A 16223-nucleotide genomic window follows, 5' to 3' on the forward strand; every position below is an offset into this window, starting at 1 on the left:
TCAGTAGTTTTTAAGATATGAGGGCGGACAGAAAAAGTGCGGACGGACAGACAAAGCTGGCACAATAGTTTACTTTTACAGAAAACTAAAAATAAGAAGTAAAACCACGCTATAACATTCCTTTCTTGGGCACCGATAAGTCTGGAAGAAAAAAATGTGAGAAAAAAAATCAGAAAATTAAAATACAACCACATGACAAACGAGAAAAACACTAAATATTACAGGGGAAAAACACCCCATTCCTCCTAAGGCCACCGATAAACTTGAAAAAAATATTAAAGTAGAGAAAAAACATGACTAATAATCAAGAAAACGTCTAGAAAAAATAAAAACTTGACTCCATTCCTCCCGTAGGCACCGACCACCCGGTAAGAAAAAACTAAATAAAAAAAAATGAGAAAATTAAAATGAAAGAAAAAACTGACAAAATATACGAAAAAAAAAAACATTCTTACCGCGGCCACGGACCACCCGGGCAGAAAAGACTGAACAAAAAATGAGAAAATTAAAATGAGAGAAAACCCTGACAAAATATACGAGAAAAAATGAAAGCCAGAAAAAACACCCCCAGCCCTCCCGCGGCCGGCAGCGATCAGTCGAGGAGAAAAACGCCCGTATCGAAGCGTAAAGGTCTGGAACAACATCAGCCTCCAGTAACGTATTGTGATTTCATACGGAGTCGCTCTGTGTAAAATTTGAATTCCTTTCAAAGCACTGGCGCATAAGTTCGGTTCTGTGGAATTGCAGGTTATATATATATATATATATATATATATATATATATATATATATATATATATATATATATATATATATATATATATATATATATATATATATATATACTGTACATATTTCAGGGGGTATTTTGTGACGAGGAGAAAGAGAGAGAGAGGGAGTATTATCATTATTGCCATTTTATATAATAGCAATAATGACAATACTGATGAAAAAAAAAACATTATAATTATTATCATTAGTGGTGACATGTATGCGATAAGTTGCCGACGTGTTTATGACATGTTTTAAACAAAAAGTAAATTTGACTTGAATCATGGTCGAAACACGTTTACGTACATGTCCGAGGTACTTCGTCGAAAGGCTCACACATTTGGGTTCATTTTCCGGAAAAAAAATTGTAGCGTGGATTGTAAACATGTCTGTGGCATGTTTAGATGCATGTATACAACATGTCCCTGATATGTTAGTGTCATCGTTTACAGCAAAGTTTACGGTTCAGCGTGCACGCGGCGTGATACTGCTGTAACTGTCGGCTTTTAATTATTGAGGGTTTCGATCCCATTATTTACTCTCGGAGTACAACGAGAAATAAGACCTTTTGAAACCTCTGTCTTTTTTCATCCAGTCATTGTTCTGTCTCTGCTATGGACAGATAATGTCTGTTTGTCGTAGAATGAGTTTTTGGGTTCTACAGCATTTTTTTTTTTTTTTTTAGTTCTGTTAAAGTTTCCTTATTTACCATTTTTTGCGAGGCTTTCATGATAAAACAATACAATTCTCAGGTTGCAATACATTTTATCAGCGCTTGCATTAGTTATCTCATTATCCGATTTGTTTATATCGTTACAGTAATAATAATAATAATAATAATAATAATAATAATAATAATAATAATAATAATAATAATAATAGATGTACTATCATCAGTAGTAATAATTGTTATTATGTTATTAGCAAATATACAGCAACTGCTGAATATTTTTTGTTGTACAATAAAAACAAAAATTATAATAATAATTATAATAACTGAAACTATCAGTTTTCCTATGTGACTGTTTTGACGCTGTATGAAATATAAAAGCCAATGGAAGTAATCAAGTAAAGTAAAGAAGAGAATAAGGATGGTAGGATAAGAAGCATAACAGAGAAACCAAACTTTCGAAAGTAATCTCTCGAGTAAGTCTGATAGTGCACGTATATATAATCCTTAAGAGTACGACCGCCTAAAACCCCCCCTAATATTTTCTTATTATAGAAAACTCCCGACGAAGCAAAAGTTAAAATTCGTACCCAGACGTTGCCGTAAATCATTACATAAATTCTTTTTCTTTTTTTTTTTTTTTGGTAAGAGAAGAGGTAGTTTGTGGGGCGAAGCCACCAAAGAGATTACTGGGAAGGGACTTTCTTTCTTATTTACTCGATCCCCCGAAAGACGATTCTGTGGACTCTTGCTAAAAAAAAAAAAAAAAAAATTACGAAAAAAATTTTTTTCTGCCAACATAAATTGTAATGGTGGCTATGACCTCGATGGTGTCACCGGCTTTTTGGGGGGATGAAAGGATTGCCGAAACAGATTAACCGCGAGAGATGGACTAGAAGGATGCTTGCAGAGACTAGTGTGTGTGTTCGTGTGTTTGAGTGTGTGTGACTTGAGTATATATATATATATATATATATATATATATATATATATATATATATATATATATATATATATATATATATATATATATATATATATATATATATATATATATATATTTATATATATATATATATATATATATATATATATATATATATATATTTATATATATATGTATATATATATATGTACATATATTTATGTATATATAAATCTTATATAAAGATATACAGTATATTTAAAGTACAGACAAACTTATAGCAAGACAGACAGACTTAGAGAAAGACAGACAGACTTAAAGAAAGACTGACATACTTAGAGAAAGCCCAAGAGACTTAGAGAAAGACAGACAAACTTAAAGAAAGACCTGTAGACTTAGAGAAAGCCCAACAGACTTAAACTTAAAGAAAGACCTGTAGACTTAGAGAAAGCCCAACAGACTTAGATAAATGCAACAGACTTAGAGAGAGACTTACAGACTTAGAGAGAGCCCAACAGACTTAGATAAAGACTTATAGATTTAGAGAGAGCCCAACAGACTTGGAGAAAGCTCAACAGACTTAGAGAAATCCAACAGACTTAGAGAAAGACTTACAGACTTAGAGAGAGCCCAACAGACTTAGAGAAAGACTTACAGACTTAGAGAGAGCTCAACAGACTTAGAGAAAGACTGACAAACACATTCACATCACGACGATGACAAACCTCACAGGCAAACGCAAGCAAGCGAGAGCGGAAAGGAAGAAGAAGAAGAAGAAGAAGGTGAAAAAGGAACAGAAAGGGAAAGAAAAAAAAATGTGAAAGAGAAACTCAGCGCCAAGCAAAAGGAACGAGTTAAAAGGTGAAGGCGAAGGGAGGAGAGAGAGAGAAGAAAAAATCAAAGTCAGCGGAAGGAGGTCAGATGTTTTTGAATAGAACGAACTAAAGCGAGTTTACAGAAGGATGGAGGATTAATTCGCTTAAAGGTTGAGAGAGAGAGAGAGAGAGAGAGAGAGGTTTCATAACGTTTATATTTAGTCATGTATATCTCCCTTTCAAGTTTCTCCCAGGATTTAATCTTGTTTAGTGTTTGAAAGAATGAGTTAATTAGACGTTCAGATGTAAATGAAGTCCGTATATATATATATAACAGTATATATATACATATATATATACATAGATTTTTATATATGTATATATATACAATATATATATATGTGTGTGTATACTATATATATATATATATATATATATATATATATATATATATATATATATATATATATATATATATATATATATATATATTGAGATAGAGGAAAACGAGAGAGACAGATATTTGCAAAAATATCTTCTGACGTAAAAGGCGGGGGGATATTTCGAAGAGAAACCGGATGTTAGAGATAGACTGACAGTGAGCCCCGAAGGCGTCCTCTCATGAAAGGACATCGTCGCTTTGAAAGAGAGAGAGAGAGAGAGAGAGAGAGAGAGAGAGAGAGAGAGAGAGAGAGAGAGAGAGAATAACTAAGACGACAGTGTTCGATTGAACACCATCAGTCCGAAATATACTTTTCAGTTGTCTATTTCCAGCATAAGACGAGGAAGAGGTAGATAGATAGCAAGATAGACAGAGAGACAGAGAGAGAGAGAGAGAGAGAGAGAGAGAGAGAGAGTAAATGAAATGTCGCAAATAAACGGGAGTGATAGCGTAATTTTCCTATCATGCGGTTTCTGTTTATACGTGTGGACATAGATATACACGTATAAGCTAAGCACACGTACAAAACTGGTGTTTATTTTATTTTCTTATACACTAAGAGACACACACATGCATTATATATATATATATATATATATATATATATATATATATATATATATATATATGTAATATATATATATATATATATATATATACAAATATATATATATATATAATTTTGATTCATCAGGATCAACAGGGTCTTTCAATTGAAAGACGAGACCGCTGTCAACCAAGTCACACAAGTCATAAAAGAACTGAAAGACCTGGGTTCGATCCGGATGTGAGTCAGATATTTATTTCTGTTCCACACGTAATAGTGTGTTGATTATTTTAATATATATATATATATATATATATATATATATATATATACTATATATATATATATATATATATATATATATATATATATATATATATATGTGTGTGTGTGTGTATGTATATATATATATATATATATATATATATATATATATATATATATATATATATATATATGCATATATGTTTGGGAGAGAGAGAAAGAGAAAGAGATAGAGAGAGATAGATACAGAAAAGATAAGCCATTTTAAATGTGGCAGCGAGAGCATACCTACGTCATGATTTTTTTTTTTTTATTTGTTTTCCCTCCAATAAAACCTAATGTAAAGCATAAAGCGGGCTCGTTTCATAATTACCCTGTTGGTAAAAATGACGTTGATGCTCTTGATTTCATTTATATATTTATTTATTTATTTGTTTACATTTTTAATGCGCTGTATTTTCCAGAGAAAAGTATCATATTTTAGGTAAATCATTCACGGAACTGTACCCCGTAATAATCATTTACTGGTATTGTTAATTTATGTTGGGGGGAGGGCGGGGAAGAGTCAGGGAGGTTGTGGGTACCCTATCCTCGGAATACCATTTGCATGCATAATAAGATGACGGATTTAGGCAGCGTGGAACAGGTGTCAGAAAATGTTCACTTGTTTGTTGGGGGGATTTTGGGGCACCTGGGTATCGCCTCGTCCCTTTGTGAACTCGGCAAAATGCTGAATCAGCTGTTTACATATCAGTTTATTGAGCTAGACGCCAAAATCTGCTCTTCTGTTAATTTAACTTAAACAACTTTTCTATTTTTATTATATACATCACATCACATCCCTCTATGTAAAATCTGTTGACATAAGTAATTACTTATGGGTATATACGAGTATATAACATGTATGGCAAAGTCTAGCATTCCGCCACTGGGAGGGTAGCGCCCTCAGTGCCTCTCACGCGGTGCACTATAGGCATTATTAAAATGTGTTTCAAGCGTATCTTTGGCCCCTGCCTACTTCCATTTTTTAACCTGTGACTTTACCTCCATTGCCGCTTCCTTCCTTCAATATTGCTGTCCAACTTCTCTAACTATTAATTCTCAGTGCAACTGTGGGTTTTTAGTTTTCTGTAAAAGGAACTTATTGTCTGTCCGTCCGCACTATTCTGTCCGCACTTTTTCTGTCCGCCCTCAGATCTTAAAAACTACTGAGGCCAGAGGGCTGCAAAGCGGTATGTTTATCATCCACCCTCCAATCATCAAACATTCCAAATTGCAGCCCTGTAGCTTCAGTAGTTTTTATTTTATTTAAGGTTAGCCATAATCGTGTTTCTGGCAACGATATAGGATAGGCCACCACAGGCCCGTGGTTACACAGCATTACACCGAGACCACCGAAAGATAGATCTATACTCTGTGGCCTTGATTACACGCTGTAGCGGCTGTACTGAAAACTCGATTGCGCCGAAGAAACTTCGGCGCATTTTTTATTTGTTTTCCTTGTTCCCCCTGTTGATCCTTGCACGTCATCTCCTTTATTTTCTGGATCTCTCTGCTTCGCTGTCCAACCACTTCAGCTCCCTCTATTCGCTGTCTTGATCTCTGAATGGCAATAAGTACCGCAATGCTTTGCTTGACACCCTAAGTTTCATAAAATCAAAACAAATCAAAGTGTAGCGTTCGAGAAATTCCCCTTGTAAAGAAATAGTTACTCTTCAGAGGGTTTTACAAAGGCAGATTTTAACGCCGGGTGGATAGGTGGCCGTTTCTCCTCTGAATATCCTTTTTAGAGCCGTCCTTTGTGTGATTTGTATAGAAAGCGACTTCGAGGGACATTCAGGAAACTATTTGAAGCGCCAGATTACTTGGGCGACACCTTTGCCAAAGGGTAATTCTCGTTCGAACGTAAAAACTTACTTGCAACCCTGAAGAGCACGTTGGGGGTTTGATGTACGAGATGAAAGTGTCTTTGGTGGACTGTTCTTTGTATATGTGTATGTTCATGCATGTATAATTATTCATGCTTACTTTGTTAATTAAGGTTTATGGATTAGATCTTTCGTAATTTCAAAGTAATGCAACTATTACTCAGTGGCTTTACTGAAATTCCAGTAAAAAGACAGTAAGCCGTTCACTGAAATCCTTCCAATCTATCAGGTGTTCAAAAGTTCTGCAAAGGAATGGTAAGTGTTTTCTAAAAAAAAAAAAAAAAAAAAAAAAAAAACCCTGCAGGATGACAGAATTTGTTTTCTAAAGCCCTCTCAAAGGGGATCAGGTATGTTCTAAATCCCCCAGAAAAAATACAGGAGTGTTTATAAGGACCTCCAAAGAAAGGCAGCTTTTCCTAAAGCCTTTTAGGCGACTGGAGCTTTATCTAAAGTCCTCCAAAAAGAGCACAGAGGTTTTCTAAACCCATTCAAAGAATGGCTGGTGTTTTCTAGTCTTACAAAATAACAGAGAGGTTTTTATAAAACCATCTAAAGAATAACCTTTTTTTCTTCTGAACCGTTCGAAGAAGAACGGCATTTGTTTTTTGAAACCCTCCAAAAGAATGGCAGGCGTTTTCTAAAGGCCAAAAGAACTCCAAGTTTTTTTTAAAACCCTCGAAAATGAACAGCAAATGTTTTCTAAAAAATATGCAAAAAAAAACAGGTGTTATCTAAGGCCCCTGAAAAAGAAAGGCAGATGTTTTATAAAGTCTTTGAAAAAAAGGCAGGTGTTTTCTAAAGCCTTTGAAAGAGAACGGCAAGTGTTTCTGAAGCCTTTGAAAAAGAAAGGCAGGTGTTTTCTAAAGCCTTCTATAGAATGACAAATGTTTTCTAAAACCTTCGAATTAGAACGGCAAGTGTTTTCTAAAGCCTTTGAAAAGGAATGGCAAGTGTTTTCTAAAGTCCTCCAGGAGAACGTCATTCATTTTCTAAGGCCCTCCAAGAGAACAGGAAATGTTTCGAGAACCCCTCCACCTCGATAAAATGTGTTGCCAATCTTTTCAACGTTACTTTCATAATCAGATTTTTGCCCTGAGCAAATAGTAAGAACGGCTTTGGCATACATTTTTATAAAATACCTCTTGCACGAGCTTAGTCACGTGTATTTCCAATCCCCTCTTGCAGTCGAAACAAATTTAAGAAATGCTTTTGTAACTATTTCTTGTTTTCTTTTCCCAAGGGGACAAGAGGTACTGGAAGCGCAGTCTGTCATATTTCATCAAGTCCGCATTAAGAACGCAGTGTTGACTTTGCTGGTATTGAATTTACATCGTATAATGCATACCTGGAGATGGAATTTGTTCTGTAATTATGGTAGAAGCTTTCCATTTCCTTCTGGTTATCATTGGGTTTGAGCTACAAAAGGACATTTGTCTGCATACTAACCGCATTTTAGGGTGCGTCAACTCTACTTTAAAACATGTTATAAATATGTTGAAAACATGTAAATATGTTGAAAACATGTAAAAATGTTGAAAACATGTTGTAAATATGTTGAAAACATGTAAATATGTTCAAAGCATGTTGTAAATATGTTGAAAGCATGTTGTTAACATGTTGTAAACATGTCGAAACCTTATCGTATACATGTAACAAACAGGTTGCAAACAAGTCAACGACAGTAAATGGATAATCGTATGAAGCACTGGTTAGGAACCATTAATAAGTCTTTGACTCGTATTCTACCTGTTTGTGATGTGTGTGCGATGAGTTACCGACGCGGTTTGTGACATGTTTTACTGTAGGGTGGACACACGTTTAGGTTTTGGATCCTGACGCCATAGGTTTTTCGTGGCTTGTGTGCCAGTAAGGCTCATTCTTGCCATCAAATAGACGAGATTTTCGACCGTCAGGATGTCCCAGGGTACCATAGCATGATCTTTTCATTGGCGAGTTTTAGTATTACAAAATCAGATCTAACCTGGGGTGATTTTGTACTGAAATGTTATCTCTATAAAAAAACTTATCTGAAGTGTTCGTCTCATAAGACGGAGAAGCATCACGAGTTCATTACAAAATCAAACCTAACCTGAGGTGATTTTGAACTTATATAATTTTATCTCTGTAATAAAATCTCTGCAATCTTACTTTCCCATAAGACTGAAAAATCCCCCCCAAAAAAGAAGAATAGTTAAATAAATTATCCTCTCCATTCTTCCTCTCCTTTCCTCTCCTTACACCCACGCGCTACCTGTCACATTTCATCAGGAGGGACTCACCTGGGGAAGTAAATAGGTGATTATGGGATATGACAGCCGCCCGTTGCCCAGGTTCGAGTGACCAACAAGATAACGCAATATAAGGGCCTCCGTCTCTCGGTAATTCAATAGATTCCTCCTACGGCGCGGCGTCCAATAACATTTTCTCGCCATATGAAATGTAGTTGCCGCTCAAAGACACTGTCAGATGAGCGCATGCGCGCATACAAACACGTGTGCAAACACATACAAACGCATACATGAGTGCGCTCTCGCACGCAAGTTGTAGCGTTGTGGTCAAAGCGTTGGATATACTCTCTCTCAAATACGGGTTAGAAGGACAATTCTTCTGTATACATTTATATGTATGTATATATATGTATATGTGTATATATATATTATATATATTACATATATATATTATATTATGTATATATCTAAATATATATATATATATATATATATATATATATACATATATATATATATATATATATATATATATATAAATGTATATATATATATATATATAAATGTATATATATATATATATATGTGTGTGTGTGTGTGTGTGTGTGTGTGTGTGTGTATATATATGCAGATAGATAGGTATAAGTGACGTAGTCAGTGAATAACGGAGTGCAATTCCAGTGCAACCCACAATCCATTAAGTAGGTGACTGCGTACCATGCATCAACTCCATAATGCTTTGTTAACAGTGTGAACTTGACGCCTGCCACATGAGGGTTCAATTGAATCAAAATCCATGAGTTTTCTATTATAAAAAAGACAGATTCATTACAAAATAGCGACCAGGTCTGTTGCCACCTCGAGTTTCCAAAACATTCTCTCCTGCGTATGCTTTCATTTTCCCTTTATTCATTTTACCGAGGTTGTTGGTTTTTTCAGAAAGCAATGTTAGATTTTGTTCTTCGAAAATGAATAAAGGAGGTTTTACGTATGGTCTCTTAGTTGACATATATGTAAAAATAAATTTAAAGATTTAGCTTATAGGTTAAGCCTCTTTTGAAGTTCAGCTTCTCACTCATTTTTTACAAGATCCCTCAGTTAGCAGATTTATAAAAATACATATAAAAAAAGTCAACTTACTTCTAGGTTAGCCTTTTTGTGACGTTCAACTTATTCCGTTTATTTAATCTGTATAATCTGGGTAGATTTCACGGCAGACATATCTCCTAACCTAGTGATGTTCAACCATCCGAAAAACGCATATAATAACGTATTTATTTTATTTACGTCTCTATGACAGGGAAGATAAACATTAGAGAAATGAGTTCTTTTATAAAAATCTTTGGAAAATATTTTATGTAATTTTAATGCTTTTATCTCTCTGAGGGTATTTTTCTACGAAAATAATTTGATTTTGATCTCCATTCGGGGTAAAAAATGGAGGAAACTCATCGACAAGAATTCTTTCATATAATTCAAAATATAGACATTTTTTTTATATATTTCATAAACAAGAGAACCCTTCAGTCTCCCAAAATTCCATTGCACGTATTTTCTCTCAGTAGATTCTGGTAACAATTAATATTACAAAGTCACAGAGACATTACTGAAAGACAAAATTTGCTAAAGGACTTTTAGATCTTTCTGTCAGACCTTGCCATCACCTGAAGGTGTAACTTTGATTGAAGGTGAAAGAGCGTCTTAGCCACAGGACGTTTAAGGGTTCATTTGAACAGTTTAATTTGTGAGGTCTGTCTAATATCGCATATGATGTATACCTTTGTATACGATAATGATCGTGTTACTTCTGAATAAACTAATCTTTGTTTTTAAGAACACCTTTCAATGTATATTACCCCTTTAGAATTCGTCCATTACCAGCAGTCAAGGGAAACGGAAATTTTGTTTTTAATTAGTATTAGCATCAAAATACAGGGTTTTTTGCGTGAAAGTGATGAGTCAACAAGAACGGATTTCTCTAAAATTACAGTGGCATTAAAATAGAAATTTTTGCATGAAAACCACTATTCCTTCACACAGATTTGAGCGAAGTATCACGCACCCACAATCAGAAAGCAGTGCCTTCCCCACTTGCGCGGAAAGCACGGAGAAAAAAACACCTCGCCAACAACGGGGAATTTGACGCCCAAAGAGGTTTGGCCCACCTAGTCCAATATGCACACTCACTTCCCTCCCCCGCAGGGACCGAACGCGATTTCCTCGACCGATGCTTTGGTGAACTGGGTACACAAAGGGCGGCTCAGATAGGCTTAACACGGGTAGATGCCCCTGTGTGCCGTCGGCCCCTGGGGGAGCGGGTGTGGGGGAAGAGAAAGTGGTGGGCGGGGGGTGTACCGAGTCATCTCTCTTGGGTTTGTGATGGTGGATTTCGTGTGTGTGGTCCTGATTCGCTTGCTCGCCTTTTTGGCTTCATTTGAGAATGGAGAGGGTGATCTTTGTCTCTTGGTTGATAATTCTCTCTCTCTCTCTCTCTCTCTCTCTCTCTCTCTCTGTGTGTGTGTGTGCGTGTGTGTGTGTGCTTTGTATTCGTTCGTTTGTCACTGTCTTCATATGAAAATGAAGGATTTTATCGTGTCTTAGTTTCTCTCTCTCTCTCTCTCTCTCTCTCTCTCTGTTTCACTCTCTCTTTTCGTATTGCTTCGCCTGTATTTAAGAATGACGTATGTTCTTTCTATCATGCTTAAACACTCTCTCTCTCTCTCTCTCTCTCTCTCTCTCTCTCTCTCTCTCTCTCCCCGTTTTCAGTTTGTTCACTTATCCATCGCTTTGCCTTTGTTTAAGAATGAAAGATGGTCATGGTATCATGCTTAATAACTCTCTCTCTCTCTCTCTCTCTCTCTCTCTCTCTCTCTCTCTCTCTCTCTCTCTCTCTCTCTCTCTTTGCGTTTCCAATTCGTTTACTTCTCGCTTTAACTTCATTGAAGAGTGAAGGATGTTCTCTGTATCGTGGCTAATGCTGACTCTCTCTCTCTCTCTCTCTCTCTCTCTCTCTCTCTCTCTCTCTCTCTCTCTCTCTCTCTCTCTCTCTCTCTCTCTCCAGGAAATACAATAAATCGACGAATTGTAATAAAACCTTTACTTGCAAACAAATTACATATTTTCAGTGACAGTTATGTATCCAACAGGCAATTCATTCTATCTTTTCACGAGACTTTTGCTCTAAAAAAATCTCTATTTTTTTAGAAAATATTTTATATCTAGGAACACTTCCAAATACCACTTACATGATTTCATAAGTTATGTACAAAAAATTTGTATATACACGGGTAAACATACACAGGTAACCCAAATGGTCTTTGAGTCTTAGTATGTACACATATAAACAAAATCTGGTCTTTAAGTCTTGGTATATACACAGGTAAACGAAATCTGGCCTTTGAAGCTTGGTATGTACACAGGTAAACAAAATTTGGTCTCTGAGTCTTGTTATGTACACATATAAACAAACTCTAGTCTTTGAGTGTTTATATGTTCACATATGAACAAAATCTAATATCTGAGTCGTAGTATGTACACAAGTAGACAAAATCTGGTATTTGAGTCTTGGAATGTACACAGGTAAATCAGTCTGGTCTTTGAAGCTTGGTATTTACACAGGTAAACAAAATGAGGTCTCTGAATCTTGGTATGTACACAGGTAAATCAATCTGGTCTTTGAATCTTGGTATGTACACAGTCAAACAAAATCTGGTCAGTAAGTCTTGGTATATACAGTTGTAAACAGAATCTGGTCTTTGAGTCTTGGTATGTACACAGGCAAACAAAATCTGGTCTGTGGGTCTTGGTATGTACATTGGTAAACAAAATCTGGTCTGTGAATCGTGGTATATATAGTTATAAACAAAATCTGGTCTTTGAAGCTTGGTAAGTACACATATAAACAAAATCTGGTCTTTGAAGCTTGGTATGTATACATGTAAACAAAATTTGGTCTTTGAGTCTTGCTATGTACACAGGTAAACAAACTCTGTTCTTTGAGTCTTTAAATGTACACAGGTAAACAAACTATTCTCTTTGAATCTTGGTATGTACACAGGTAAACAAAATCTGGTTGGTTTCTGGATCTTGGTATGTACACAGATTAACAAATCTGGCCTTGAGTCTTCGTATGTACACTGACAAACAAAATCTGGCTTCTTGAGTCTTAGTATGTACACAAGTAGACAAAATCTGGTCTTTGAGTCATGGAATGTACACAGGTGAACAAAATCTGGTCTTTGAAGTTTGGTATGTACACAAACAAAATCTGGTCTTTGAGTCTTGGTATGTACATAGGTAAATAAAATCGGGTCTTTGAAGCTTGACATGTACACAGGTAAACAAAAGAGTCTGGTCGTTGAATCTTGTCATATACACAGGTGAACACATCTGGTCTTGGGTCTTGGTATGTATAAAAATAAATAAAATCTGGTCTTTCCGCCATGGTATGTACACAGGCGAACAAAATCTGGTCCTTAAGCCTTAGTATGTACACAGGCAAACAAAATCTGGTCGTTGAGTCTTAGTATGTATGTAGATAAACAAAATCTGGTCTCTGAGTCTTGGTATGTACACAGGTAAACAAAATCTAGTCTTTGAGTCTTGGAATGTACACAGGTAGACAAATCTGGTCTTTGAGTCTTGTTATGTATACAGGTAAATAGAATCTGGTCTTTGAAGCTTGGCATGTACACATATAAACAAAATCTGGTCTTGGAGTCTTGGTATGTACACAGGTAAACAAAATCTGGTTTCTGAGTCTTGGTATGTCCACAGGTAAACAAAATCTGATTTCTGGGTCTTGGTATGTCCACAGGTAAACAAAATCTGGTCTCTGAGTCTTGGTATGTCCACAGGTAAACAAAATCTGGTGTTTGAGTCTTGGTATATCAAAACATTTTCCAAATTATACTTCCTGCAAGTTTACTGTTGTGCCTCAAAAAAGCATCGTAGAATTATGTCAGTTTCTTGTATTAAAAACCTATGGTAATTGATTCGCAGATCATGTCTATAGACCAAATTAACCATTTGGTTCCTTTCAAACTGATGTGTCTGGTTATCCTGTTTAGTTAGCTCTCCTAGAGACTGATTTGTCCCCGATTGAATGACATATTGTTCCTCAGGATGAATTTTGCTGAACAAATGGCATTGCTTGTATTTTTTCGTGATAAATTTTGTTTGATAAACCGTATATTGATTTTCTGGATACGTGACATAAATGTGACCATGCATTGTATCTCTGTATAATGATTATCTTGTATACATCAGTCACTGGTGTATATCTGATAGTATAATGTTTCTCTATGTATTTGATATACACTGATGTATACCAAATAATATAATGTTTCTCTGCAGTGTATCTCTGTATAATGATTATGTGTTATACATCAGTCCCTGGTGTTTATTCAGATAGTATAATGTTTCTCTATGTATTTGATGTACACTGATGTATACCAAATAATATAATGTTTCTCATCAATGTATCTCTTTATAATGACAATCTGGTATACATCAGTCACTGGTGTACATCAGATAGCATAATGTTTCTCTGTGTATTTGATGTACACTAATGTATACCAAATAATATAATGTTTCTCAGCAATGTGTCCCTGTATAATGATTATCTGGAATACATAAGTCACTGGCGTATATCTGATAGTATAATGTTTCTCTGTGTATTTGATGTACACTAATGTATACCAAATAATATAAAGCTTCTCTGGATACCAGTTGTATACCGGACAACTGAATATTTTTTACACTCCAAACTCTGTATTTCTCCAAAATTGTTTCGTCACAATATATTTGATGTTTCAGTCAACTAATGCTTTTAGCATAATGAATAGTACACTGCTTATTGAGCATTAACTTGATACCTAATGTCAGAAAGCAATTTGTATATGCAAACTTTTCACCGTAATATTGATTTATATTGAGAGCCAAAGTGTTGCTGGTATATATATATATTATATATATATATACATATATAATGTGTATATATACATTTAATATATATATTATATATACATATATGTGTGTGTAGATGTGTATATATATGCATATATATACAGATACATATACACTATATATATATATATATATATATATATATATATATATATATATATATATATATATATATATAAACATACATGTGTGTGTATGTGTGTACGCCTGGAAGTAATTTAACATATACGAATACTTATATGTATTTATTAGTATATATAGGTTTATTTATGTATGTCTGCGCGTACTTGTAATATTGAGTCGAAGAATAGAAGAATATTAAGAATATTCTACGGTTATTCCTGTTGAGCATTCCGGCAGTAAAGGTTATCTGATAAGAATGGTTCCTTCTACTTTGTAAGTAACGTCGATCTGGATTGGTTTGATGCACTTGAAGAATAGATAATATGAGAGAATTTTAGATAATATAAGTAAATTTGGATTCTTCTTTGTCAGTGTCTTCAGTTAAGAGTAATATTCGTAACTTATAAAAGAAACTGTCGATTTTTTGGCTCCATCCACAATAAACATAAAATATACCAACCATAAAAAAACTGTCAATTTTTTGGCTTCATCCACAGTGAACATAAAATATACCAATCATAAAAAAACTGTCAATTTTTTGGCTCCATCCACAGTGAACTTAAAATATATCAGTTCATATAAGCTAAATTTAGCTGGCATTCCAAGCTAGGGGTAAATTTTTTTTTTTCACAACGAAAGAGTTGACTCTGAATAAAAAAAACCTTATCGTTTTCTTTAATTTTTTACACAATAGATATTTTATCATGCCAATACGAAGTGGGTAATTCCCCCGAAGGAAAACTTTAACACAACCAGGTAGCTGAAAAAAAACTAGTGGTAGTGGGAAAAGGAAGGTTTTCTGTATTTGGATAATACAGTAACTCGTATGAAATACTTTTTGTACATTTTTAAATTAAACAGTCCTTCCATCCAGTTTTTAGTTTTCTGTAAAAGAAAACTGTTGTGCTGGCTCTGTCCGTACGTCCTCACTTTTTTTCTGTCCTCACTTTTTTCTGTCCGCCCTCAGATCTTAAAAACTACTGAGGATAGAGGGCTGCAAATTGGTATGTTGATCATCCACCCTCCAATCATCAAACATACCGAATTGCAGCCCTGTAGCCTCAGTAGTTTTTATTTTATTTAAGGTTAAAGCTAGCCATAATCGTGTGTCTGGCAGCCATATAGGCCAGGCCACCACAGGGCCGTAGTTAAAGTTTCATGGGCCGCGGCTCATACACCATTATACCGAGACCACCGAAAGATAGATCTATTTTCGGTGGCCTTGATTATACGCTGTAGCAGCTGTAAAGAAAAGTCGATTGCACCGAAGAAATTTCTGCGCATTGTTTGACTTGTTTTTTCACTTCCGATGGCTTATGTTGTGTTCAGTTATATATCTTTTCTGCTCTACTTCGAAAATAGTATTTTCAAGATCAGGTAGAGCAACTTTTTCACGAAGGATGTTCACAAAACAGACCCTTAAATTATTCACTTACACTTAATGTTGGTCTTTATACTGCAATCCTTACTCAGAGCATCTCAGGAGTCACTTCACGATCGTTCTGAGTCAGAAGCGCCCTTGACAGCACAGCCTCCAGGCTCC

General features: G+C 35.1%; 1 long non-coding RNA gene across 2 annotated transcripts in view; it reads left to right on the top strand.

Moving 5' to 3' along the window:
• The window catches only part of LOC136840055 (uncharacterized), a 273512-nt gene that overhangs the window by 105594 nt on the left and 151695 nt on the right, over positions 1 to 16223 (top strand). The window lies entirely within an intron of this gene.

This window comes from Macrobrachium rosenbergii, chromosome 7, assembly GCF_040412425.1.
Source record: "Macrobrachium rosenbergii isolate ZJJX-2024 chromosome 7, ASM4041242v1, whole genome shotgun sequence".
Classification (NCBI taxonomy): domain Eukaryota; kingdom Metazoa; phylum Arthropoda; class Malacostraca; order Decapoda; family Palaemonidae; genus Macrobrachium; species Macrobrachium rosenbergii.